Raw genomic sequence first — 26010 nt, forward strand, 5'->3', positions numbered from 1 at the left:
TTCTTTCATTTTGCAGGACATAAAGCATTGCTAAAGAATATAAGCCACATGTATGAATGCTTACACAAGCAACTGATCATAATACAGGTTTGATTTGAATCACAAAGCAGGTAAAAACGTTGGCTAGGGACCTTTTTTTTTCTAGGAAACAAACTAAGTTGCATTTATCTTGTTTTTTTGCAGGAAGCTGCAAGTGCTGGGTTAAAGAACAAAAACCCAATTTAGAAAAGCTTCACTACGTCACCACACCCCTTACGAGGCAGGTAAATGCACCATGATAATATTATCAATAACAGATATAGCCACACTGCCCGTCATAGGTCAGATTAAGAAAGTCAAATTAGATATTTCACTTCTGCACCTCTTTTACGTCTGCTTATTAGCCACTACACTGCCCTTTGAACCATTTTTCATCAGCTATTTCAATTAAAAATAAAAGTTTTATTTATACTCCTCACATGAATTCCACCGTATATGTGGGATGAGATTAAAAGACTCAAAACAAGGTACAAAGGGCGAGCTGGACCTGAATACATACGTACGAAATCTGCTAACGGCACTAGCTACCAATCTTGTAAACGAAATTCCTGTCAAACTTGTTGCCAGCATAGAAACTAAAAGAATGAAATAAAGAATGCAACTAAAACTTCTAATGAAAGTAGTGGCAGTCTTCACGTGCGTCGTACTTATGGGTATCAAATGTACAGGGCGTTTCAGCGAAAACTTAAAAAATCGCTCAAAAATAAGGGGTTCAAAATCGGAAAAAAATTTCGCAGAAACAAACTGTCAGCCTGAGCGTGGGCAGTTTACTCCTAAAATATTATATTTTCAGATAAATACCTAAAATTATGTAATTAACTTTTTAATAAAAGTAGTCTATTGTTGCTTTCAATGATACTTTAAATACGTGGAGAAGACGAGAAGACGATGCTCCATCAGTTTCGTAACGCAGGAAAGCTAACCTTCTAAGCTCCTAAAACAAGGGACATTCAGGCGTTTCCTTAGCGCAAGAAACCGAAACTGAGCACAGAGACGTGCAGGTAGCTTGGATAAGAAACGATTGTGGAGTGACTCGATTCTCCGACGCGAAAGTGCGAGTTTAGAAAATCAACCCGACCGGTGAAGCGTGCAACCTGCCGACTGTCACTGTGGAAAAACCTCCACGCGTCAAGCACTTTCCAATCGGTGCCGAGCGGATTAACATGTCTTAGAACAGTTATAAATACTCAAGTGTGATGAGCAGTCGCCACCGAGGGTGACTGTGATGAGCCACAGCCGTGCCACCAGCAGTGGCGCGTCACATTTAATCTTCTTATTCGCTTTGATGAAAACCCGCACTAGCGTAACAGGTTGCTTGTTTGATATCGTAAAGGCGCTTCAAACGCGTAGTTTTGGCACGCCCTGGATAAGATCTGATTGGAGTCGGTTAAATATAACGGGCATTAAGGGGCGCAAGAAAGGATTTTCTTCCCCCTCCCTTATTTGTAATGTGTTCAGCGCGAAAACGAACACGTCATCAAAACCCGCTCCGTGGTGCAGGTGCAAATAGTAACAGTCGCATTTACCTTGTAGCCTGTTTTAAGGGACTGTCGAGGTTTTTGAGGGGGAGAGAGGAAATAGACACTTGAGTCTTTGCATCCTCCCACTTGTTGTAATGGTGGTGCGACCACGGTTGCCCATTTATCTGAGACGCAGTGCTACAGTCGTAATATGCTGTCAGGACATTAGAAAAATAGACACAACAGGACGAAATGCGGTGTTGGCGTGGACTCAGCGAGAAAGACGAAGGGTTTTCGGACACTGGACCATCATTGCTTGGATCCTTGGCTATCTCCTAAAGTATATATTTTTTTTATTGCTCTTGCGTAAACTGGTTTCTTCTCGCTATGTTCTATTTTAATTGTCGCTGTAGCCTGGTTGTTAATAAGCGAGGGTTCGATGTAACTGATTAGGAAATGGGCCATAATTTAATGTATCTGATCGCTTACACACCTCTAACGCCGGCGGAACAACTTCGCATATTTTGCAGCATTTGTTAGCGAGTGAACCGATGCATTCTGTTCGAAAATTACTTGCTGAAATCGACTATGAATACTCTTATGGTGAATTCGAGTGGGAGAATAGGCGCACTCGAGAGCACTTCGAAAGTGCTCTCAGAAAAGCGGGCGCCCTCCAGTGGGAGAGCTGAAGTAGAATCACTTTATTCCAGTGGTAGAGGAGGAGGGCTTTTCCTCCGCTGAGAACACCCCAGTGCACTCCCGGCTGCTCCCCTAAAGCGAGAGTAGAGGAAGTCACATGATATAAAGCGTCATATCCGAGCCAACTTTTTTGTTTTTTCTCTTGAGTCCGTGACGCTCAAAATAACGGCTGCAAAACGCCAGCGCTCGGCGAGCGGAAAGCATTGCTCAGGTGCTGTATGCATGTTTGAGAGTCGCAGCTGGCGTCGAAAGGTCCAAAGTAGGCAGATCGCCACGCTGTGAGAACAAAGGCATACAAAACAAGCCGTTTTTTACGGAGCGTTGGCCTCTCCTCGGGTTGCAACGGTCTTCACTGCAGGCAGGCGGAAATACTGGGGAGAGAAACGCGGTCACATGGTAGTGGCGCTCTGTTCTCGACACGCAGAGAGCGTTCCCGTGGGAGTACAGTTACGTCCTCACTCGGCATGCTCTTGTACTGCTCTGTACTGCTCGGCGCCTCTGCTCTCGTCCTTCCAACCGAATGCGCCATTAGTGTCCTTATTTTTTCAGAAGATGCTTTTTGAAGCTGAGATTCGCTCCAGTTTGCAGAGTTATTATTTATTTTCGCAATACTTTCGATTGAATGCGAATCAGTGAACCTACGAAAAGTAGACCGCGAAAAGAGGGTATGTTCTAGGGGAATTCTTAAGTGAAGACTGCCAAAAAACGCATAGCATTTGAATGGTTGGAAGAGATGAACTATCCCAATAAACCTAGGTGATGTTTTGAATGTTTCCTCTAAAGCAACCCCTAGGAATGCCCCTCACCAGGTGTTCCTATCATCACTTCTTGTTCTGGAATGTACTGGAATGTACTGTTCGACCACTAGAACTTTCGGCACCAGCGGCTCAAAGTTATACGGCTGTTGCTGAAGTTCCCAGAGTCCTCGACCGAAGTCCTTACCAGGGGACTGGTAGGAACGCTTTCTATCTATGAAGTCATTTCACCTCTTCATCTATGAGTGTCGGATACATAGACACCGAGTACATGCGGTCGCCTACTTTATTCTGGGCAAAAACGTGAAATGACAGTCCCATACTCTGCTGTGGTTACGGCGAAGTCACAAGATAAAGACGGGGGATTCCACCGACTAATTTCGCTTATTTTCTGTGTTTGAGACTACATAGAAAGCTGTTTCGGATCCATCTACTCGCTGTGAGAAACGACCACACATAGTGAGCACGGTTCTGTCCTCGCAAGAATAGAGTGCAATCACTTCTTTCTTGGAGCAGCTGTCAATTAGGCACTCTAGTCTCAATTAGCCGAGAAGCTCCGAGCTTGTTCCCTTGATCCGACTGCTGCTAGAGGCGGCGATCCATCAAGCTGCCGTGTCTGTTCGCTACTTTAGCTTACGGTTCCAATCCACGCTGTACTAGGTTCAGGGCAGTTCGCTGTCTTTATGCAGGTATTTGGCCGTGTTATTTACGCCAGTAGTTGAAGTTTTTTTGCTCACTTATTCCGTATTCTAGGCTATCACATCAAATTGCAATGTTTCGTGTTGATATCCCGTTTTGCAGCTTCCTTAATTGTCCATGACCAAAGGTTAGAATGTGGCTGAACTGAGACTGCAAACTGTATATTAACGTGGGAGCATTAAAAGCCCGGTTCCCAAAAAAATTCGGAGCTGGCGCTGACGAAATGGGCGTTGTGAGCGAAAATTAATAGGAATATCTCTGGAAGAATATATTTGGCTGGTCATACAGCCAGATGAGAACTTCTCGTCGTGTTGCGTGACGTTCCGAGAGTTGGCAGGAGCTAGTCGACTGGTAAGATTTATTGAAGTAATAACTGACCCTTTCTGGACCACTGAAGCCGAATCAGACGCTCCGTCCGAGACGAGGCGAGCGTGATCCTAACACTTTCTTATAACAGGGCTTTACAAGTACGTCCGAAAATCTTTCATGCAATGTAGCAACTCGCGTCTGTTAGCTAATGATTATGCGTGAGATATTAGTAGCACAAATAAAGAATCCGTGATTAAGCCATTAACAATCTGCCTGCACGCGAACGGGGATCGGCAAGGTGAGACACATAGAGGTGTCATTAATCACATTCGCGTCAAAACCTTGAAGGCAGAGTATAGGGGTATTCAAATGACGTCACAGCTGACGTCAGTACGCAGCCGACGCCATCTTTGTGTCCCGTTCTGACTAGTGCGGTCGGCGGCTTAGCTGCTCGTGTGCTCCCGTTTTCGCTGTCACTCTATCTTATGCCAGCACTGATGGAATGACAACTAAATCAGCATCACGAATGACACTTCTAATTGTCTGCAAAGTCTGCGCGATGCGGACATAGACCGGTGCATAAAAACAAAAATGTGCATCAGCCCGTTTGCATTCGATGCGTGAGTGCACGGTAGGCGTCGACCTGTGGCCGCACATAAATATGGGCGACATTCATGAGTTATTTGTGCTATGGTCGCGATTCGTCAGAAAAAAAAAAAAAAAACCACCTGCAAGGCTACAGACTACTCGAAAGGCACAACTACATTACAAGCGGCTACTTAAAGAGCTGCGGTTGAAGCAGACGATCTCGCTCTTAGCGCAATTACTTGCGTGCTGTACAATGCATAAGCCTGCTAAACCGTTGAGCCATTGTAGCTCATATTTAGCACACAAATGGCACTTGTTAGTTGGTAATTTTTATACCAAACTTGTTTGGTGTACTTGCCTCATTCGATCAGAAGACGTTTGTTTACATCGTCTGTGACGGCAACGATGCAAAGGAATTAGCCAGTGTCACAGCGCTGGCCCCGGTGGCGCCACATCGTTGCGTTGTGGGCTCGAAATGATTTTTGCGACAAAACTCTTCAAATAAAGTGCAGTAAGAGCCAATATAAGTTTCGCTTGTTATTGTTTCTAAGTAAGTATATAAACACCTCTAAACCTTCTCCTAAATAACTCACATACGTCTACGTTCCGTCGCCGAATATTGCTTCGCAGCCGACGCAGATGATCCGAACATCCGACTTCTGATCGAATGAGGCAGGTGCGCTAAACAGGGATTTTTTCGAGCCCTCCTTTGAAGGCTTGAATTGCCGCTAAACACGACGAGGATGTGTTGGCGGCGCAACGCATTCGCGTGGATGGATACGGTTAGGCTGGTCACTTTGCCGCGCTGCTCTTTTACCTAGAATGTGGATTGCGAGCGAGGGAAGAGCAGTCGTTCACGGATCGTGGTAATAGTTGGCTGCCAGGGAACATCCGGAAGATTCCAGCCCAGCTAATTTTTTTTACATATATTTCACATCTTCTGTGATACTTGCGCGGTTGAGCTGCGCCAGCCATACGTGACGTCGCATCTCGGTGAGTTGTTTCGTTCGCACGGTGTTGTTCGCGTGTACTTTCGAGACCTTAAAGCCGAGGTCGCTCGCGCAGTTTTTTAGCTTCCGTTGCTTGCACTGTGTATGGCTATTACCGTCTACGGCAGCTCAAAAAACCATATCTGCGGATGGCACTGCTTGTGGAACCGCGTGCGCGCGCACGACAGCACTTGACACGTACGTTCACCCAGTTCTTTTGGTGGACACAAAAATGACCAACTGCGCTACAATTACCCACAATGCATTGCGCATGGCGCGTAAGTGAATATTGCCTGTAAGTGCATGTCATTTTAAAATGACTTTCCAAATAGATTTTGTTTGGCGCTAAGTAATGAGCGCAAAACTATGCCTAATTTAATTCAGGTGCCTGATAATTTTATGACGGCTATGACATCCAATTTGCAAGTTTTTGAGAGTAACGAAAGCCGGCCGTATAAGAAAGAAATCAGGACAGCTATCAAAAAGGACACGAAGGCAGCTGAACAGTAGCCGAACCTACCAATATAGTTTGAAACAGGAAAACTGTCGAAAGAGGCTCATTCTATAAGGTTTTTGTTCTTCTTAAAATCACACTTGTATGAATAGTGAAATTTGTCGCACATATGATACTTCTTTTTCGAGTTCCTTAAAGAACCACGGTGCGATTTCCAAATTCTTCACTAGTTTATACATATCTCGTCTCATTTTGAGCAAGTAAAACAAGAAGCGCTATCGTTTTCGCCGACCGTTTTTTAGAAAACTGAATACACACCTTTGCCACAGATCATACTCCTGGATGGCTCTGTGCAGCAATAAGGGTCCAGCGCAGTGACCGGTTCTGTTCCTGTGGCGGAATCCACAGCGCTCATACGCGGTCCCCAAGATTCAGTTTAGACAGTGTCCTTGTACAGGTTTAGAAGAGTGATTGTTTTCAGAATCCTTCCCTCAGAAATACCATCTCTGTCCTGAACATAGCTATGACACTACTGTGGTCGCAATAGTCATAAGTAACTTAAGGTAATTCCGGTATGGGCAGACATGGCAGCAACAGAGTCAACAGACTGACTACGTGCTATATCCTTATTGAAAAAGTTGATGTGCGTGCTTAAAACTATAGCTATAGGTCCTCCAACTATAGCGATGTACAGCATCTAGGCGAAAGGTCTATTGCACAGCAACCATTTCAAATATTCTCACAATTATTCGTTACAAAATAGAATGGCTTGCTTAACTATTCAACTACATTATTCGATCTACTTTAGAGCTGCACTGTTCGTGCTCTATTCTAAAGCAAAACTGACATATATATATCTGATATAACTCTTAGAAAGGGCATTAATATAGAAAATAAGTACATAATATGTGCTACTCTTCGCATACGCTACAAAAGAAGGAGCTGAACAAGTAAGAGCAAGCTCATGCACTACTCTGTTCAGCTATCCCGCTGCCTTCACTCATTTGTGTTCTGTGTTTTTTGGCGTGCTCCAACCTTTAGTATGAATAGCTACCCATTTATCCAACAAAACATCGTCTTGCATGAAGCCCGGCATGACAACTGATTATAACAAACAGCTTACCCATCGCTGCCCGTAGTATTCTCAACAAATGGTGCTCAGTAGGCAACAACCACAGCTTTGGCAGCCATAGGGATTGAATGCGCCATACAGCGACTAGGGGCACGTCTTGTCTAGAGAGAACAATCACGACATGTTAGGATGGTTGGGTTCTGTAGATTCTTGGAATAGACTTCCAGGAGAAGATGCTCTTAAAAGAAGGCTTACCACAGCGCAGGACAGTTGCAACAAGTCTACGCCAGTAGTATACTGACATACTCGAGCCAACGTTCGAAGAAAGCCGAGCTGCCCGGAAGAAAATTCGCCCTGACATTCCATCACGTCGCGTAGCTCGGATTGAACCATTCGAAGGTGCGTATAGCGTCCGTGAGGTCATAGGCTTTCTTTACTTTTCTGAGGCTATAGAACGCCATCCCGCAAGCAAAACGACGACAGAACACATGCGAATAGACCAGGCGCCAACAACAAGCTTCCCTCGGGTAGCCACAATTAGATGTCCTCTCCCTGTTCCTGAGTTAGGACTGACATGCTCAGAGCGCCAGGATGAGTGGAATCCGGTTTTATGTCAGTTGAAAGCCCGAGGTAAGAGGACAGGACAGGCCGTTATCGTATCTCTGCATAGTGTCATCACAATTCTGTAATCGGAGGCTCAATATTTCAAATTAAAGTTTATTTTTAGACTTTATCATTGTCCTATATATGCAGGTTCCTGTGGGAATATAGTTAGCCTCCTGTAAATTCATTCATGGCTTCAAAACGCCCGACTGTCAGCGCGCGAAGCCTGTCGAGCAGTTCTCTATTTATTTATTTATAATACCCTTAGAGTACAAACGCACAGTCGTGGTCAGAAGTTTTGAAGCCAAATTATTTTTGTCTCAGCAGCTAAATGAAGCCGCCATGGTGCTATTAAAGAATGAATGGCCGTCAGATACTATCAGACAGTTTTTGGCTGTGGTAATAAATAATTTCCCGGTACTTTAAATGCCTTTTGGTCTTTAATGATGGTGGGGCGGGTTCATTTTGCGGGTGAGACAAAAATCCTTTAGCTTCAGGACCTTTGAACCAAGACTGTACGTTACAGAGGGGAGGGGCGGATACGGTATATATATATATATGAAAACAAAAGTTGACCACAATAAATGTAGAAATCTCTGAAAAACAAGCATGTTATAGAAGTTAGCAGATAAAAAGAACAACGAGGTAAATGTGTAATTGTGGAAGATGGCATAGGTGTCACAGTAACAAAATATAAAATATATTAGGCAACACAGTATACAATGAAGAATAATAAATAACCATACCAGAAGTTTTAACGCAAGGAAAAAAGAGAATGTTTTCAACGCGAATTTTTCTTCATTCTCAGAAGTTTTTTTTTTTTTTCTTCAAATATACTTGTTAGGGATGCAGACGGGTTATTCCAATCATTACAGGTCGGGAGAAGTAACGAGTTAAATTATGCGACTGCATATGAGGGCGGAATGTTATTGTTTTGGTTAAACATTGTGCGGCCTAGTTTTTAGTATTTGCACACTTGATTAGAAAAGAATAGGAAACTACCTTTTTATGCAGCAGCGTTAAAGCAACCGTCGAATACAGAACCAAACGGTGCCTTCGCTGTCGTTTGCACACGAGGATGACCCGGTTTGGTCAAAATGTTTCACATCAAATGTAAAGCGACGGAGTTGAGAAATAAATGACTTTCGATTAAATGCAAGGTTACTGAGGGTCGCTTCGGAACTAAAGCTTTACCCTTGGATTCCAGGGAAGTGAGACACTTTACTCCTATCCTACGCAGGCATGTTCAAACAATTTGGTTAAAGCGCGGCTTTATGCCGTGCATTATCGTTACAGTAAAGTAGCTTACAATCGCATCTTAATGAGCATGCTTCAGATTAGAGAGACGCTAATTAAGCGATTAGTTGTCAATGGAGCAGCAAAGCGCACGTTCTTAAGGTGTGAGTATACTTGAAACCGCGAAATGAGAGCTGACGGAAGCAACAATAATGCTGTCACTACACGCCCGTATTGATGGAACCTAAGTGCCCCCAAAATGTTTATTAGCCTCTGCAAGAGACGTTGATTTGAAAGTTGTACGTCGCCTCAGAAAAAAAAAACGAAAGTACTGTTCAAGCAAAAACTAATGTATACGCAGACTTTCCAAAGCATACTAAAAGATAGCTTGCAAAGTAAAAAATGTAACACTTCAGAGTGGTTAAATTTGAGCGCCCCAAGGCGCGGTCTCCGAGCGGCATCTGCAAAATTCTTAACTCAGCAATGTTTTCAATTCTGCTCGCAACAGGAAAAAAAAAGGGGTAATGGTTTAAGAAAAGTAAATGCGCAGTAACTGTTTTGGCTTCTTGGCGGAAACTTGCAGTGTACCGTGACGGAAGGAACCGCAATGAGGAGCTGCAGTAGAGTGCTTCGCTTAAATTGCTATAAGCGGTGGCGTCTCAACATGCACTGGGACTGTATACAGCACAAAAACACCTTTTTCGTTTGTCTTCCATCGAAAGGCAGCTACAGAGGAGTGGAATAAATACGACACCCAACAGCCGAGCTAGCTATCCATTAGGCCAATAACCACCAGGAGCGCCTATGCGACAGCGGGGTCACGTCTCGATAAGGGCTGCGAGCAGTAGATACATAATGCTGGCCTCGTTTTTCATAGGCGAATAATGGCGGTATGTTTCTTTGTTCCCCTTCCAAACTTACAACTTTTAGAAAGGTCAATTGTTGCGCTTGTTGCTTAAATCGGGCAGTAAAGCACTCTCGGTGGCTCATTGTGTTGAGTCGGCGTGCATCGTGTACAAAATAAGACACTTCTGCGCTACTAAATACACATGCATGATTCATAGCAACATTACCGCCATGATCTGCCCCGCCTTCGAGACTTTCTTCTCAAAGAGTAGAGACGGAATTCTGATTCGGCGCATTGTTCTTCATCAATTGTCTAGCCGTCTAGCAGCGGTGACGTACTCCACCCCCCCCCCCCCCCTTAGGTCCTTCATGCTATGATCCAGGTATCCGCCAACTGTGAGTTCAAATTTTTTTTAATAGCACCTCAGCGAAGAGTTTGAGCCGCAACCACCGAGGAAGACGGAGAACAAATACGAACGGCCGAATTATAAATATTCGAGATATCGTTTTCGGCAACAACGAGTCGCTTTAAACATTCACTTGTAGCACAAATAACCTTTATAAGCAGCTGATGGAACATATTCCTTAGGTATAAATGAGCTTCAGAGAAAAACGCCCTCGGACGTGTATTTGGACTGTTTATTAAGAAGCGTTGTCAGTGGGTAGCGTTTGTATTTCAGACGCTTACTTGTAGTTCAGATAAAGCAAATGATGCTTGAACAATACTTGTCAGAAAAATCATTTAGTCGGATATATTTAATTGAAGTTTGCAGAACACTATTTTCATTTCTTCTTATTTGGATTTGCTTGTGCAATTTAGGTTCCGTTTGGAGGCTTAGTGATAAATACGTAATCTACAGAAATATTTAATTGTAGCGAAATTCTGCCTTTTCGCTTTTTCTCCTTACAGTATGTTCGTTTAGACACGCGAGGCATGAAAAGATTTGGGCTATGATGTTCTCCACTCTGTATATTTTAAAAGGCGATTTTTATAAACATTCCCAGGACAAGTTTTAAAGTCATCTGCTGCGCACTTTATTTAATCGTATAGTACAATCAACTTATATATGAAAAAATAACAATGATTTCTCAAGTCAAAAGATAGCTGAGATTCTGTTTTAGCATTAAGAAACACAACACTTATCCTTTTTCCTTATAAAAAGAACTTAGCCAAATTGCAGAACATACTGGTATTACTAACAAGGACTGCGGTTACCAACATCAATTTGTGCACATTCCGCAGAACATTTTATTCGCAGCTTGATATTGATTACCGTCACATCCTCCACGGCAATCACTTTAAAAAGAAGTGTATGTTAAAACAAATATCCAAAGCATGCTGTCCATGTTTAGGTTTGTAAATACAGTTACGTAAAATATTGATTCACTGCAAAATTGTTGAGTGCAATATCATATAATTTGAGTTCATGCAAATGATTTGGAAAAAGAAAACTTGAACATGAACACATTAAAACACGAAAACATTGGCAGCACTCCCTGCCATGTCTGGGTTATTGAAATAATGCAGGGAACGATAATCTGTTTAAGATATTCCACAGAAATAAAAAGGCGACTAAAAAGTAAGGCATTTGTTTCTAGTCACGTGGCTTACTTAAAAGAAAAGCAATTAATTACGAGCTACCCAGGATTTTCCAACGAAAAAAGGGCTGTTGAAATGAAAGGGCTTCAATGTAGAATTAAAATGCAACATTATTACCGATACTTATTTCCGCATGACTAATACATTGAAAAAGTGTGATAAACATTGACCTGCCCATTAAAATTCAGAGTAAAAAGCATAAGTAAGAGTCACTACAGATCAAAAAAAGGCGGAAATACAAAAACGTGGCCTGTACTTTTCGACGCGCGATTTGAGGGAAAATGAGATAAACCTCGAACATTACAAGAGAACCCACTGGAACATAAAATGCCCATTTGAACTTAAACATAAAATGACCAGAATGAACAACCAAGAAAAAAACACAAGAGAGCAGACAGACCTTTTTCCCGCATGACTGATTGCGAAATATGACATATAGGTTGAACTGTACAAAATATTTCAAGAACAAATCACAGGGTGAAAAATTTACAATCCGAAAAAAGGCTCTCTATAAAAACAAGGAAAGGATTTTTTTCACTTGCCAATCACTGTTGCTATTATTTGCTATTTTCTCATAAAACTTGAGTCTTTCAGCTCTGCGCTAGAATGAATCAACAGCAGCTACTGTACTGTACGTGCCTTGAGCGTATTCTTTCTCTTAGTGTACTGAAAGCCGAAAAAGGGCAGTGGAGGGTGAAACGTCCAGAAAATTATTAGCGGAGAGACCAGCTACTGCGTGAATGTTTATATTTACCGAATAGTTAAATGCTTTTCTGCAGAAGTTGCCGAAGTGAGTCCTGCACGCGTCGAATTCGTAACTTTACGCAGAACTTGACCACCGCTAGAAACGTGCCTATTTTGAACAAATCAAAGTTGGACAAAATCTTGGGACGAGGTTATACAAAACTGGTGAGTTCGGTAAAACACGGCCAACGCCGCACGCCAACAGTCTCTCAAAAATCGCAGAATCGCGCATGATAAACCTCTCAGCTCTCAGTTTAGAGAGTTTTCTTAGCGGCTATTCAAAGAAAAAAAAAACAACGATGGACTTATTGGTCAAAAACTTGGCAAACCGATAGTCACCTACGGCGACCACAGCGAACATTAGAGGAAGCTCTGCTCAAGCTGCAAAATTAACGATAATAAAAACAAGTGCAATGGCTGGCAATTAATTGCGAAACAAACAGACTGCTGTTCTAATTAAGCTGAAAATTTTTATTAATAAGCGTAATTTATGTATTTAAAACATTTCCAATATTAACACAGAAACTCGTTTTTTTCCCGGTCTTTTTCCCTGCCTTCAAATTTTCCAGAAATGTTATATCGCAACACGTGATAGCGGCGGGAAACCAACGCGCCCAGTTGCCACTCTCCTGTGAGCAAATGTTTTTGCTCTTCAGGCGCCCTCGCTGGCTACTCCTCTGCTGCACGTAGCCCGCCAGGTAAGAGGGTGTGCCCCACACGCTACCCACCTCCTCTTTTATATTTCGACCACATAGGCCGAAACGTGGAATGCTTGCCGCCAAGAACTGGTGGCAAGCAAATGTGCCGAAAACAAATGTGGGGTTTAAGCATGGCTTGAACCCAGCGATAAAGCGAAAGCTATGATTGTTGCAGCGATAGCCTCTGTAACACCGCCTTTTAAATCCGCGGTCTCTTCTGAATGTTTCTTATAATTGGTTCATAAAAAAAGGAAGGCACAGTATCTGCCACACTTTGTCCTGTGCGCACCTGAATCGCGCAGTAAGAGATGTGAGAAAGATGTCAGTGAAAGTGGAAAGAGAGAAAGAGGTGCCGTAGTGGAGGGCTGCGTAGTATTTTCCGCCACCTGGGAATGTAACGTATACTGACATCACACAGCGCACGGACTCCTCTCCATTTCGTCTCCATCGAAACGCAGCCGCCGGTGGTTGGGACCGAGCCCGGGTAATTCGGTACTGTAGGTTTTGGGAAAAAGAAGGCGCAGTATAATTCGGGTGGACACCATGGAATAGTGGGCACGCACACTTCATTTGGTCAAGGTCGCTTGAAGATGAAATTTAGTGCCACGCGAAAACCGGCTCTACCTTGCGTAGTGAACATTTCACTTCAATTGTAAACCAGTTTTTAAGAAAGAAAAGGCGGTGCGTATCTGTCAAGGTCGCTTCAAAGGGAAAACTTCCGTGACGCTGACGGCTCGAAAAGCTGGCATAGTGAAGCTTCAAAACACCAATTTGCACGATAGGTGGTCGAAGACATCACGTGGCAGCGTCCGCTTTATCAGCAAATACACTCGAACCCGGGATTAATTGCCGCGTACGTACATGATGGGTTCAGCTTCCTTGAAACAGGCTACAATAACTTTGGGCGAAAATGTGGAGGCGCTGTCTCACTAAATGTTACGGAAGGTTGAATTCTACTCATCCGGTGGCAGGTCTATAGCTGAGAGGACAAGTGTTGAAGTTCGCCCGCAGTAGCAAGCGGCAAAAACACCACTTTCCCGTCTGCAGGCGCCCATGTGCTGTCCGTGGTCACCATGATTGTGGCCACGGAGGATTCATTTATTCCAGGTTGCGAGGCTCGTAGTTAGCGCTGGCAGGCCCCCACAGTTTGTTGATGTCTTTGTGCCGGTATGTTCTGGATGGAGCCTAATTACCAGCCACCTCTTCTTCATCGCCACTTGGGCGCGAATGGTGGAGCTATCACCTCTTTCACTCTGTCCTGTCCGCGAGTCATGATACTGCCGGGAACCACTCAAGACTACATTTGTTGTTGTTTTCAACAGCCGCCAGCACGTGTCCTTATCACCGTGATTGTAGCTATCAGAACGATCTTGTTCATGCTCGTTTAGTGAGACCTCGGTTTATCATTTCCTTTGCTGCAGGAGATGCACCGTGATTTTTTCCCAGGGATCGCATCGAAGCAAAAATATTTCGTAATTGTTCCAGGAGTTCCCAGGTTCCTTAAGCTGGTTATCTAGATCGTTCTTCGAGCACTTTAAATTGAGTGCTGATGAATGCTACGGGCATATTCTATTCCACGACATGCGAGCACGTTTGCTGCTATCGCCGTCGCCGAGTTACTTCGTTATTTTGCTGGCGCAAGTCAGCCCAATAAAAACTTGATTCCAGTGCTGCAACTGTCTGTTCATTTTTCGTCTATGGAACTGTCACCAATAAAGAGTTTCTTACACTAACAAGAGGGAAAGCTGAGGGCGCTGTACTTCAGCCACCATGAGCGCGCTAAGGATCATGGGCCGGTGTGCTACTTCGTGCGGAACAGTAGGTTTTTCCCGGGTGCATGGAGTGGCGTTAGTATAATGTTTCTTTTCCATCATCATCATCATCATCATCATCATCATCATCATCATCATCATCATCATCATCCGAGGTGCGTACATAGAGCGCAAAAGCCATGCTAGCGAAGGCGCAAAAGCAGATGTCGCCCATAAAAGGTTTCTGTTTGCCGAAATGCCACTAAAAACTTCCTTAAATGATTGTACAACAATAAATATTTCCTAAACGTTTTCTTCCTTTGAAAGTGTGCCGATTAAGTGCAAAATATTGGTATTTGTACGGCTCAAAACTAAGCCAATAGGAGAAAGAGTCATCGCTTATATTGAGTAAATCCCTCTGACATGCTGTTTCCCTCTCTTTTTGCAATTTGTGACTATCTAAGGACATTATTTACGGTAGAACAACGTTTATCTTTGCACTAGTTTTGACCAAAAGTTGTAGTTATGCACTCAATAGCTCTCCTGCCTATGATGCTTTGAGCGCCCATGGTGGTTGAACTGGTCGTCTGGAACCTCCATGTAAACTCCCATAGGCGGCAGCACAGCTTTCCCTCTAGGTAATGGTAAGAAACGCTATGGTCGCCAAGGCCCATTGCATGACCGCGTTACTTGGGGCCAAACTAATTCGGAAACTTATTGCCTGTGACATCAATCACTTGGAAGGACATCCTCAAATTATGATTGTAATTATTGCAACTACTCAGTAAAAAACAAAATAACATATCCACGTTCTTATATTGATGAGATCAAACATTTTATTTATTTAAAAGGACTCGCTATAGTTATTGTGCAATAATTGTAGTGCATCATCTTTTTATCCGCTATCCTTTTGTTTGTAAACGCGGGGTAACCTTCCATAACGCGATGGCGGCAATGGGCTTGCTTGCGGAAAGCCGTTGGTCAGGGGCGAGTTCGTTGCATCGTCTTGTCATTGTCTTGCCATTTGCAAGCGCCTGTACAAACGTGAAAGTGGTTCGTAATGCGTCAAACATAGTCTTACGTCGTTGTCTCGGTTGCGGTAAACCTTGTATCGTGCAAAGCTTCTCGATCGAGGCTGCGTCTCACGATTCACCGGAGAGGCGTCTCGTGGGGTCAAAGGGCCACATGTAATGCTCTAACCGCGTCTCAAAGCACAGCCTTGGGTATTTTGAACAGAGGTGAGTGAGCAAGCTGTTATGGCTTTCAGAAAAGGCGCAGTATTCTGACAGTTTTCCGCCCTTTACCTTTGAGGCGCGTTTCGATTGCTGTGTCTCATTAACCAACATTAGCAGCATAAATACGCTCGACGAATTATTACTGACAGGTTTGAACGTGAATGATCGCTTTACATGATTTGCGTTGCTACATTAAATAAACGTGTCCAAAAAACGTTTTGGTGACAGATGACGTTGCCTTGATGGCGTTGAAGTCTCGCGGCTTCAAGACCAGCAGCATGCTGTGATTTCCTCTTTGGCCTTCGTCAATTCTTTTTTACCTGTACGTTTTTAATACATTTCTAGAATACACTTGCTCGTCTCTAACGTTATAGCACAAATTATGGTCCTCGAATAGGACTCCTAATGGAGCCCATATGGTGTGAGTGAATTGGCAACAGCCAATAGTAACAGAAGTGGTCATTATACTGTTTTTTAAAACCCCACTTTCCTTTTCTTGTGATTATTCACTGGTCTCCCATGAAAAGTGTAGTTTTGAGCACATAGCTGTGCACAACTTTCGCCATGGTTATGAACTATTACCTGCTTTTTGAAAGGTTGTTTTATCAAACTTTATGTAAAGTTCTGCATATTGGCTGCTAGTGCTATACCACATTGCTCGTAGCTGGATACCAAGCCTCTGTCATATAATATTGCAATTTATCATGTAAATAAACTACGCACAGAAAAAAAAAGATGTATCATTACGCACTTTTTTGTGCTTTTTCATCTTCCATCTTGGCCGTACTGCTGCCGGAACATTTACTTTATGTTATTATTAGAGCTCTCGATTCTATCTTAATTTAATACCTTCTGTAGCATATACTGCACCATGCTGTTGCTTGATCACATCCGATAGCTGACATTAAACTGCTGCTGCTTCTCCGACACTCCATTCTGTCTGTGTTTTTCATCGTGTGCAAGCACTACCTTGCATTTGTCAATTATCTGGCCAGTGCATGCACCTTAAGCTCCCTACAGCTTGAAAAATGAAGTTGGATATAAATAGTGCAGTAACGCAACATGCATTTGCATAACGCCAACTGAAAGACAAGGCAAAGGGCGACGGGGAGAGAACGATGCTTGATGAAGCCAGCTAGAACAACCCTGTTCAACATCATGAGCTGGAGCAACTGGGAACCTAATTATTTAACAACTAAACTGTGCCAAAAGGACGGGACAAGAGAAGAACACGGGGCAAACGCAGACTAACAACTGCTTTATTGCACCGATGCCCCGCCGGGGTGGCGCAGTGGTTACGGCGCTCGAGTACTGTTCCCAAGAACGCGGGATCGAATCCCGGCCTCAGCGGCAGCTTTTCGGTGGAGGCGAAAAGCAAGGCGCCCGTGTGCTGTACGATGTCAGTGCATGTTAAAGAACCCTAGGTGGTCGAAATTTCCGAAGTCCTCCACTACGGCGTCTCTCATAGCCCAAGTCGCTTTGGGACGTTAAACCCCACAAACCAACCAACAAACCAGACTCCTTCCTTCAATACCAACGCGCATGCGCACAGGCACACAAAGCCAAAACACAAAATCATCTGGTCAGCTCGAGAAATTGGAGCTCTCTACGGTATAAGTGAATAGAAGCCTCGGTTACACATTTATCAGCCCCTAATCACGCGATTTCAAAAGCTTCAAGAACTTCCAGCTCTTTTCTTCCCCGCGCACATCCGATAATGTTAGTACGGCCGAAGAGCGGGATACATTCCTGTTCATCACGATTACAAGCCCTGCAATGCTTAGGAAGGTGTTGTCCACGTGCTGCATCCAAAGAGTTAGAGTGCTCCAACAATCTTTTGTTAATACATCGGCCCGACTGGCCGACATACACCATGCCACAGCTGAGCGGAATTTCATATATGACTTCAGATTTACAAGGCACAAAGTTAGCCTTGTTGTTAATGCCACACCCAATCTTTTTTGTTTATCTTTACATGCTAAACATCAGAAACGTGCAGTTAATTTTTCCGGAAGTTAAATTTCGAGTCAAGTTAAATTGCTTCAATAGCTAAGAAGGTCGACGTTTTGCCAACTTAACCGAGCGCCGTTCCGACTCCGTCATCGTTGGCCTTGCCTTTCGTATTCTCCTAGAAATAAGATTCGAAATCCGCGCCAAGCATACGTCACTATAATGTCATACTTTTTATTTGCTTGTTATTTGCCCTAGCACTTATACAAGTTAGCAGGGTGACGAGGTGGTGTCGAGAAACTCGCGCCTTCCTCAATCGTCGCCATGGGTGGCTATGCAAGCTTCGCTACCATAGACCTACTTTGTCACCACCACATGATAATATTCAATCTCACTCTTCCTGCTATCACAATACGTCCACTCCTTTTTATGCAAGTGCGCTCTGCTTCAGTTCTGCCGAATAGCCGTCACCGTATACCCCAGAATTGCCGAGAAAAAGTTGATATCCTTCCAAACGTACCTCAAAATACGCACCTGATTTCCTATCAGAAATGTGTGTATGAAACAACCGTTGTTTGTGCAGAGTTAAAGGAGGGCACCATACTATTTAGTTTCCCATTTAGCATACTTCTGCTGCTGAAGTGCTAGGTTAGTTTTTGATACTCATTGGAACTAACGATATATGTATCTCCAGTTAAATGCCCTAATTGTTTATGCAGGGGTTCACCAACAAATAAGACACCTAAGACCACAAGACAAGTAAGACAACATGTAAATGATAGTCTAAACTAAGCTTAAACATATACAGAAAGAATTGCTGGCACGAAAAAGGTGTTGTTAAAGGCGCTATTGCGTCTACCACAAAGGCGAAGTTTTAGCGTGCCCGTGATTTTCCATGGTGGGTAAAATTGGTTCTTATGAGTAGTCTACATTGTTCTGGGTTATTGAATCATTCAATCCAAAAAACAAGCAGTTCTCATACTGAACACTTGTCCGACCGACTCGCGCTTATAGTTTTCAGTAACTAGTTATTTTCCGAATGCACACGATGCAGTCAGTTGTATTTCGGCTCTCCTAACAGTCCGCATAACCTCCATCCATGGAAGTGCCAGGAAACAAAACCAAAGTGGACCACTGCAGCTCAAAAAGAGGACGGCACTACCTTAGAGCTGGGGCACAGATCTTTTCAGTAACGCGAGGGACATAGCACTGTTTGCTGGTAGCATAATTAGACAGATGTATAGAATTCAATTCGAGAGGCTAATGGCAGCTTCGCCGTGGTTGCGCAGTGGTTACGGCGCTCGACTACTGTGTCCAAGGGTGCGCGATGGCATCCAAGCTTCGGCGGCCACTTTTTGCCGCTGACGAGAAGCAAGGCGCCCATGAGCTGCGCGCTGTCAGTGTACGTTACAGAATGCCACGTGATTGAAACTTCCGAAGCCTTATATTACTGCGTCTCTCATAGCCTGAGTCGCTTTGGGACGTTAAGCCCAACAAGCAAGACCAAACGGAAGGATCGTCGCAACCATGTGTGAACTTTGGATAGTGTGGAACGACATAGCAAGATCCTTAACTGTCGTGCTTAAATATATGCAACATACCCGTTTCGAATGAGGCTTTGGTGATTTCCCTCTCCCAGCTTGTATTTTATACGCCAAACGCTTCGCACTCCATTCTGAGTAAGCCGCCTATTTCTCGGGGCACACCTGTCAAAGGTAAGCTCAGATATTACGCATACATAGAACGCCTTGATGATGTACGGTATGGTTTGATGTGGCATGGGCGTATACGGTCTCAGGCACTGCCGTGACTCATGGAATATGACTGGCGCCATGCAAGAGACATCCTACCTAATTTGGGCCAATTGAGGCTCTTTAACGACAAATTGTGCAGTGCACATTCAAATGCGGCTTTGTCAGTCAAGATTGACTGCGGATGATCGTGTTGGGAACCGAGTTATATCAGATATCAAGGGAGAAAAGCGTGATTAAGCCAATTTATTTTGGATTTAGTGCACCGTGGTAAGTCATTACTGTCATTATTTTTTCTTTCGCAACACAAACGCGCAGGCAAACGTCAGAACGAAACGTCTTTATCCTTTTCATATTCTTAGGGCATGTCACTGTGCTCAATCTGCAACCGAATTTTGTCACTATGTTTTCTCTGGCCAAATTTTTTTATGGATTACCTCAAAGACAGGAGCCGCAGCGCTCTTTAGGTTATAAGCAGGCTGATAATGAACTGAAAGGTGTGATATAAAACCGCATTCACCAAGGGTAAACGCATAATTAAAAATCTTCGGCTTTTGAATTTTGATAGAAAGTCGAATCTTTCACATCATAGCGACACGGTCTAGTGCTTTCTGTAGGCGACAAAAAAGGAAATTTTAGTTAGTAGTTTAGTCCATATGTTTTTCATCAGTGAAAGGTAATCGAGATTATTTAGCATTAATATAAGCTTACATGTGTGCTCCCTAAACGCTAGAACGAAATGACTTATGCCTTTTTTATTTTCAATGTATATGAGCATCCGCACTCTGTGAATAAATATTGTCACTGTATTTTGTCTCAACAACTGCACATAAAAATTGAGTAGTTTTTGCTTTGTTGGGAACCATATTTATTCTTTTAGGAGCCACCCTATGACTTCTCATTATTGGTTGTCCAAAAAAGGACAATTTCAATCACTAATTGAATCGAAAAGTTTTAATCACGTACATGTAACCGAGATTGTCTAGCCCACAATCAAGCTTCCACGTGTGAGACGTTCTGGGCGAAGAAGCAAGAAATAGCTGTAGATCCGGCGCTGCACGAAACTTGAAACTTTGATAACAATTCTAACTTTCTCTGGTGCAACGGCGTTCTGGCATTACGTTGAGGCTTGTGACGTCGCTGAAGCCCATTTCGTGTAATTTCGTGTAGGCTAAGCCAGTGGCGTATGCGTCTTGTTGAATCGAAATGGTGCTCGAAGTTTTCTTCCCCCTCTAGTGATGCCGGCCACGAATAGATTGTCTGCAGAAACCACTCAAGATGTTTTTACCGGATAAGTCGTGGCCGCGGGGTACGTCTGTTTTAGCTTTCTTTCACCTAACACTGTTGCTTCTCGGCTTACTAAAACGTCTTTACACGTAGTCTCACAATTCTGCTTCCAGCGCTGTGAAAGACAGCGCCAGCCTGGGCCAATAAGGATTACGGGTGCTAAATGACTGTGTTCTTACGCGAGCGCTAGCCTCGTCAGTAGGGGGTGGGAGGCGCGCAGGTAGAAAGTCATGTATTGGGCGTCATCCTGATTGGCCCCAAGTCGGCGCTTCCTTTCTCAGTGCGGGAAAGAGCTTCTGACATGGAGACTAATCGCGATGGTAGACGCTAGTTTGTAAAACCAAAATTAATGCGACGGCAGTGCGCAGCCCACAAACGTCATGACGTCATGCGAAGGGTCGAATTAACGGTGATGCGGCGATCACAGTTGAGGTCTGGGCGCTTGCGTGCATTGTTGCAACGACAATGCCTGTTGAGAATTTGTGCTAGCAATAGTGGAAAGGCTGTTCGTAGATAGGGTCGAAATAGATTTCACCGATTAAAAACGTTGCAGTTTGGTGAGATAAGCTTAAGAAAATGGTTATGTCGCTATTTTTATTCCATTTTTTGATTAATTTTTACCCTAAAAGTTTTCTGCATAGCAGCCTTGTGAGCGGCAGCTTTAGAGGTCGTTCCGTTGATATATGTGAACAAAGAATAGCAGAGATCCTTCTCAGCAACAAAATGGCTCTAAATAAATATGTTTACAAGCCCTACAGTCGCAAACTGTCGTCTTCATCATGCGAGGGGGGAAAGGCATGCAATGCAGATGTATGATCAGCCACTGCAATAATCCCGACGCCGGTCCACATCCCCATACCGCCGCTCAGTTTCCCCTCTCCGCCCCGCAACCGTTCTCCCTGTCCGCCATCCGGAAAACTAAGTGTTGCAGTTTCCGGAGGTCAAACTGCACTCTGCGAACTTACTAAAAGTCCTCCTGGTCGCCCGTATAACGTGATTGCTGCTATCGCTGAAGGTTTACCGGTTGAAGCTTTGATTGATACAGGGGGCTGCAATTTCTGTCATCCACGCTGATTTGTGCTACCGTTTGCGAAAAGTGACAACCCCATATGATGGGCCTGAACTCCGTGGAGCCAATGACGTCCCTTTGCGCCCTTCAGCGAAGTGCACCGTACGAGTTGTTATCGACGGCATCCGCCATCATGTGCAGTTTGCTGTGCTCTCACCTTATGCGCATCTCATGATTTTCGGATGGGATTTTTGTCAACCGCTTCAGCGTTAATTTCTTGTGGTGACCGTGTTATCCATATGACAGACAGCGATTTTTCATCTGACTTTTCTGAACGACATCATCTCCTCGTTGCCGCCGCTGATACTGTTTTGCCTCCTCAGTGCGGAAAACTGCTTACTGTTGTTTCTGACCACATCACTGACGGGGACGTACTCATTGCACCATCATATAGTCATCTTCCACGCGGCATCGCCTTCCCGTCAAGTCTTGTCCGGTTCCACACCGGCTCAGCGACAGTAGTGGCCACTAACACTTCACGTGAATCCCTCGTGCTCCCAAAAGGAACTTCTCTGAATTGTATGGTGGATGTTCAACCTTTTTCCCTGATGGTGCTCACCGCCCCTCCGCCTTCGCAACGTGTTTCGTCCGACGTCTCTCTTTCTGTTCTCGCAAAGACTATTAATCCCAAACTCCCGCCGAACCAACGCCAAGAACTGCTGACATTGCTTCGACACCACCAAGCCATTTTTGATGCCACTTCCACACCTCTGGGACGGACTAGTGTTGCGCACCATCGCATCATTACTGAAGGTAACTCTATCATTCGCCGACGGCCTTATCGGGTTTCCTCTCTGAACGAAAAGTAATTGAAGAAAATGTAAATGACATGCTCCATCGCAATATAATTCGTCCTTCAACAAGCCCATGGTCCTCCCCAGTAGTGCTAGTTAAAAAAAAGGACGGCTCGCTACGCTTTTGTGTTGATTAAAGCGCACTCAACAAAATTACCCGCAAATATGTATATCCGAAGCCGCGAATTGATGACGCCGTTGACTCCCTCCAAGGCTCCGAATATTTCTTGACCTTGGACCTTCGCTCACGTTATTGGCAAATACCTATGCACGAGGACGACAAAGAAAAAACCGCTTTCGCAACACCCGATGGCCTTTACGAATTTAATGTTATGCCTTTCGGACGTTGTAACGCACCAGCGACATTTGAAAGAATGATCGACACTGTACTTCGTGGCCTAAAATGGAGAACCTGTTTGTGTTACTTGGACGACATTGTTATCTTTTCGGCAACCTTTAATGACCATCTCACGCGCCTGAATGAAGTCCTAACCTGTCTCGCTTCTGCAGGCCTTGAGCTCAACACCAAGAAATGCCACTTTGCACAGACGGAAATTAGAATATTGAGACATCTGGTCAGCCATGACGGCATTCGCCCAGATCCTGAAAAAATAATCGCGGTCTTGAACTTTGCTCGTCCACAACGGACTACAGATTTGCGCAGTTTCCTCGGCCTCGCGTCCTATTTCCGGCGTTTTATAAGGCATTTTGCAACTATTGCTGCACCACTTCATGAGCTACTAAAAGCACGCAGCCCTTTCGTGTGGACTGAGCAGTGCGAAACTGCTTTTAATGACCTCAAGCACGCCCTCACATCAGATCCTGTTCTTGGCCACTTCAGTGACAGCGCTCCAACTATCCTGCACACCGATGCCAGTGGTCACGGTCTTGGCGCTGTACTTCTGCAGCGTGATGCAACATCGCGTGAGAAAGTGATTGCCTTTGCCAGTCGGACTCTCAATCCAGCTGAGAAAAACTACACCATTACCGAGCAGGAGTGTCTTGCTGTCATCTGGGCAGTCCAAAAATTTCGCCCTTACCTATACGGTCGGCACATCACAGTTGTGACCGACCACCATGCTCTTTTCTGGTTGTCTTCACTCAAAAATTTGACAGGCCGACTTGGCCGCTGGATTCTACGCCTGCAAGAATACCATTTCGACGTCACTTATAAATCTGGTCGCCAACACCAAGACGCCGACGCTCTCTCTCGCTGTCCCCTTTCGGAATCCACTTGCTGCTTTTCTTCCCAATTCATTTCCACCTCTCACCAGAGCCGACCATCTCTTTGCCCGACTTATATCACAACCGTTTGTTTTCACGACTCTGTGAACAAGCACGCTCTCCGCTCACAGCAATTAGCCGATGCCTACTGCCGTCCTATCATCGACCGCCTTATCGGCGCTTCAGACCCTCCCAATGCTAGGCTTCGCCGACAGCTTCGCAATTTCAAGCTCGAAGATGGCATCTTACTCCGCTACGTGTATTGCCCTGATGGAACTCGCTGGATCCCAGTCGCGCCGCGTGTGCTTCGCCCACGTATACTGGGGGCTCTCCACGATGATGCTACTGCAGGTCACCTTGGTTTTGACAAAACCTACGACCGCGTGAGAAAACGATTCTTTTGGCCTGGCTTATCTTCCACCGTTGCCAAATACGTCGCATCCTGCCCTCTGTGCCAACGTCGCAAACGGCTGACTTCTTCGCCCGCTGGCCTTCTACAACCTCTTCCTTGTCCCACTACGCCATTCGACGTAGTTGGCATCGACTTATATGGTCCCCTACCTCTCTCATATGGGGGTAACCATTGGATTATAACAGCTGTCGACCACCTCACACGCTACGCTGAGACAGCACCAGTACCGACTGGTTCCGCTGAGGAAGTAGCAAATTTCTTTTTGCGATCAATTGTATTGCGTCATGGCGCACATCGGGTGCTCCTAAGTGACCGCGGTACAGCTTTCTTATCGAAAGTCGTTGCCGAAGTTCTTCACGCCTCATCCACCCTTCATACGACAACCTCAAGCTACCATCCCCAGACTAACGGTCTGACTGAGCGATTTCATCGCACCTTGTCGGACATGATATCAATGTACATCACACCAGATCATCGAAATTGGGACACTATTCTACCGTTCGTCACATTCGCCTATAATACAGCAGTACAGCGAACTACCGGTTACTCTCCATTTTTCCTTGTTTACGGCCGTCCTCCCACTACAATTCTCGACGCTTCCTTCTTCTCTACGCCCGACTACTCCACATCAGTACCTACCCATTTTTTATCTCGTGTGGCCAGATGCCGTCATCTTGCCCGCCTCAACACGGCAGCGTGCCAGGAAGTCCGCAAAACTCGCTATGATTCTACACATCGAGTGGTCTCTTTTCGTCCTGCTGACGAAGTACTGCATTACACACCATTTCGCAGCCCTGGCCTTAGTGACAAATTCCACCACCGCTACGTAGGTCCCTATGAGGTCATAAGCCAAACTTCCCCAGTGAACTACATAGTGACGCCTGTTGATCCCCCAGCTGATCGACGCCACCGTGGAACTGAAATTGTTCATGTGTCTCGCCTGAAACCGTTTGTGCGCCGCGATGCATCGGTTAGGTAGGAGCGGCCAGGCTGGCCGCTTCCGACCCCCCGGGCAGATTGTGTGAGCTTTCCGTGGATGTTCTTTAATTTGTACATGCCATGATCTTCCTCTTTCATTTGTACATACCATCATCATCGTCCCGCGGCGCCGGCTCCGGCACGCGCCTGGGTTCTGTCACCGGATTAAAACGCTAGACAAGGCATCGCTGGCCTTGCCATCACGACCTTGCCGTCTCAACCTAGCCTTCTTTCACAATATATATATTCGGGAGGTTAAAGCATTATGGTTAATATTTATGTCTGATTTAGTGGTGGTGTCAAGTAGAAGGAAGCTCTAAGGTATGCGTTATTTCAATTACAAAGCCAAAAAGAAGCCAAGGTTTGCCATTTTTTGGACAGGCAATCTTTCCGTGTACTTGTCGAGTAGCAGTCATGGAAGGCATTTGTGTGCTTTAAAGCGACATTTGCATTGAAAGCATCGTAACGTATCAGGTAGATTGCATTTAGAAGTACTTGAATGTTACAGTTTGTGACTTGTGCAAAGGAAGTTGTGAGCATCTGAAATAGAGCAAATCCACGCTGTGTGACAGAGTAAGACGCCCAACGGTGGGCCCTCTGTAGAATGTGCTTTCCAAAGTGAGTCCTGCTTTTTGTATACCGATCTCTCGAGCTTCAGAAGTCATCCCTTGATGAAGACGAAACGTCACCATGAGCATACAACCATTTTCAGTTCTCTGATTAGTTTACCTTCAACATGATAGACTTCATTTTATGTTTGCTGTAAAT

This window comes from Amblyomma maculatum, chromosome 7, assembly GCF_055883805.1.
Source record: "Amblyomma maculatum isolate TAMU_Amacu chromosome 7, ASM5588380v1, whole genome shotgun sequence".
In the NCBI taxonomy this organism is placed as follows: domain Eukaryota; kingdom Metazoa; phylum Arthropoda; class Arachnida; order Ixodida; family Ixodidae; genus Amblyomma; species Amblyomma maculatum.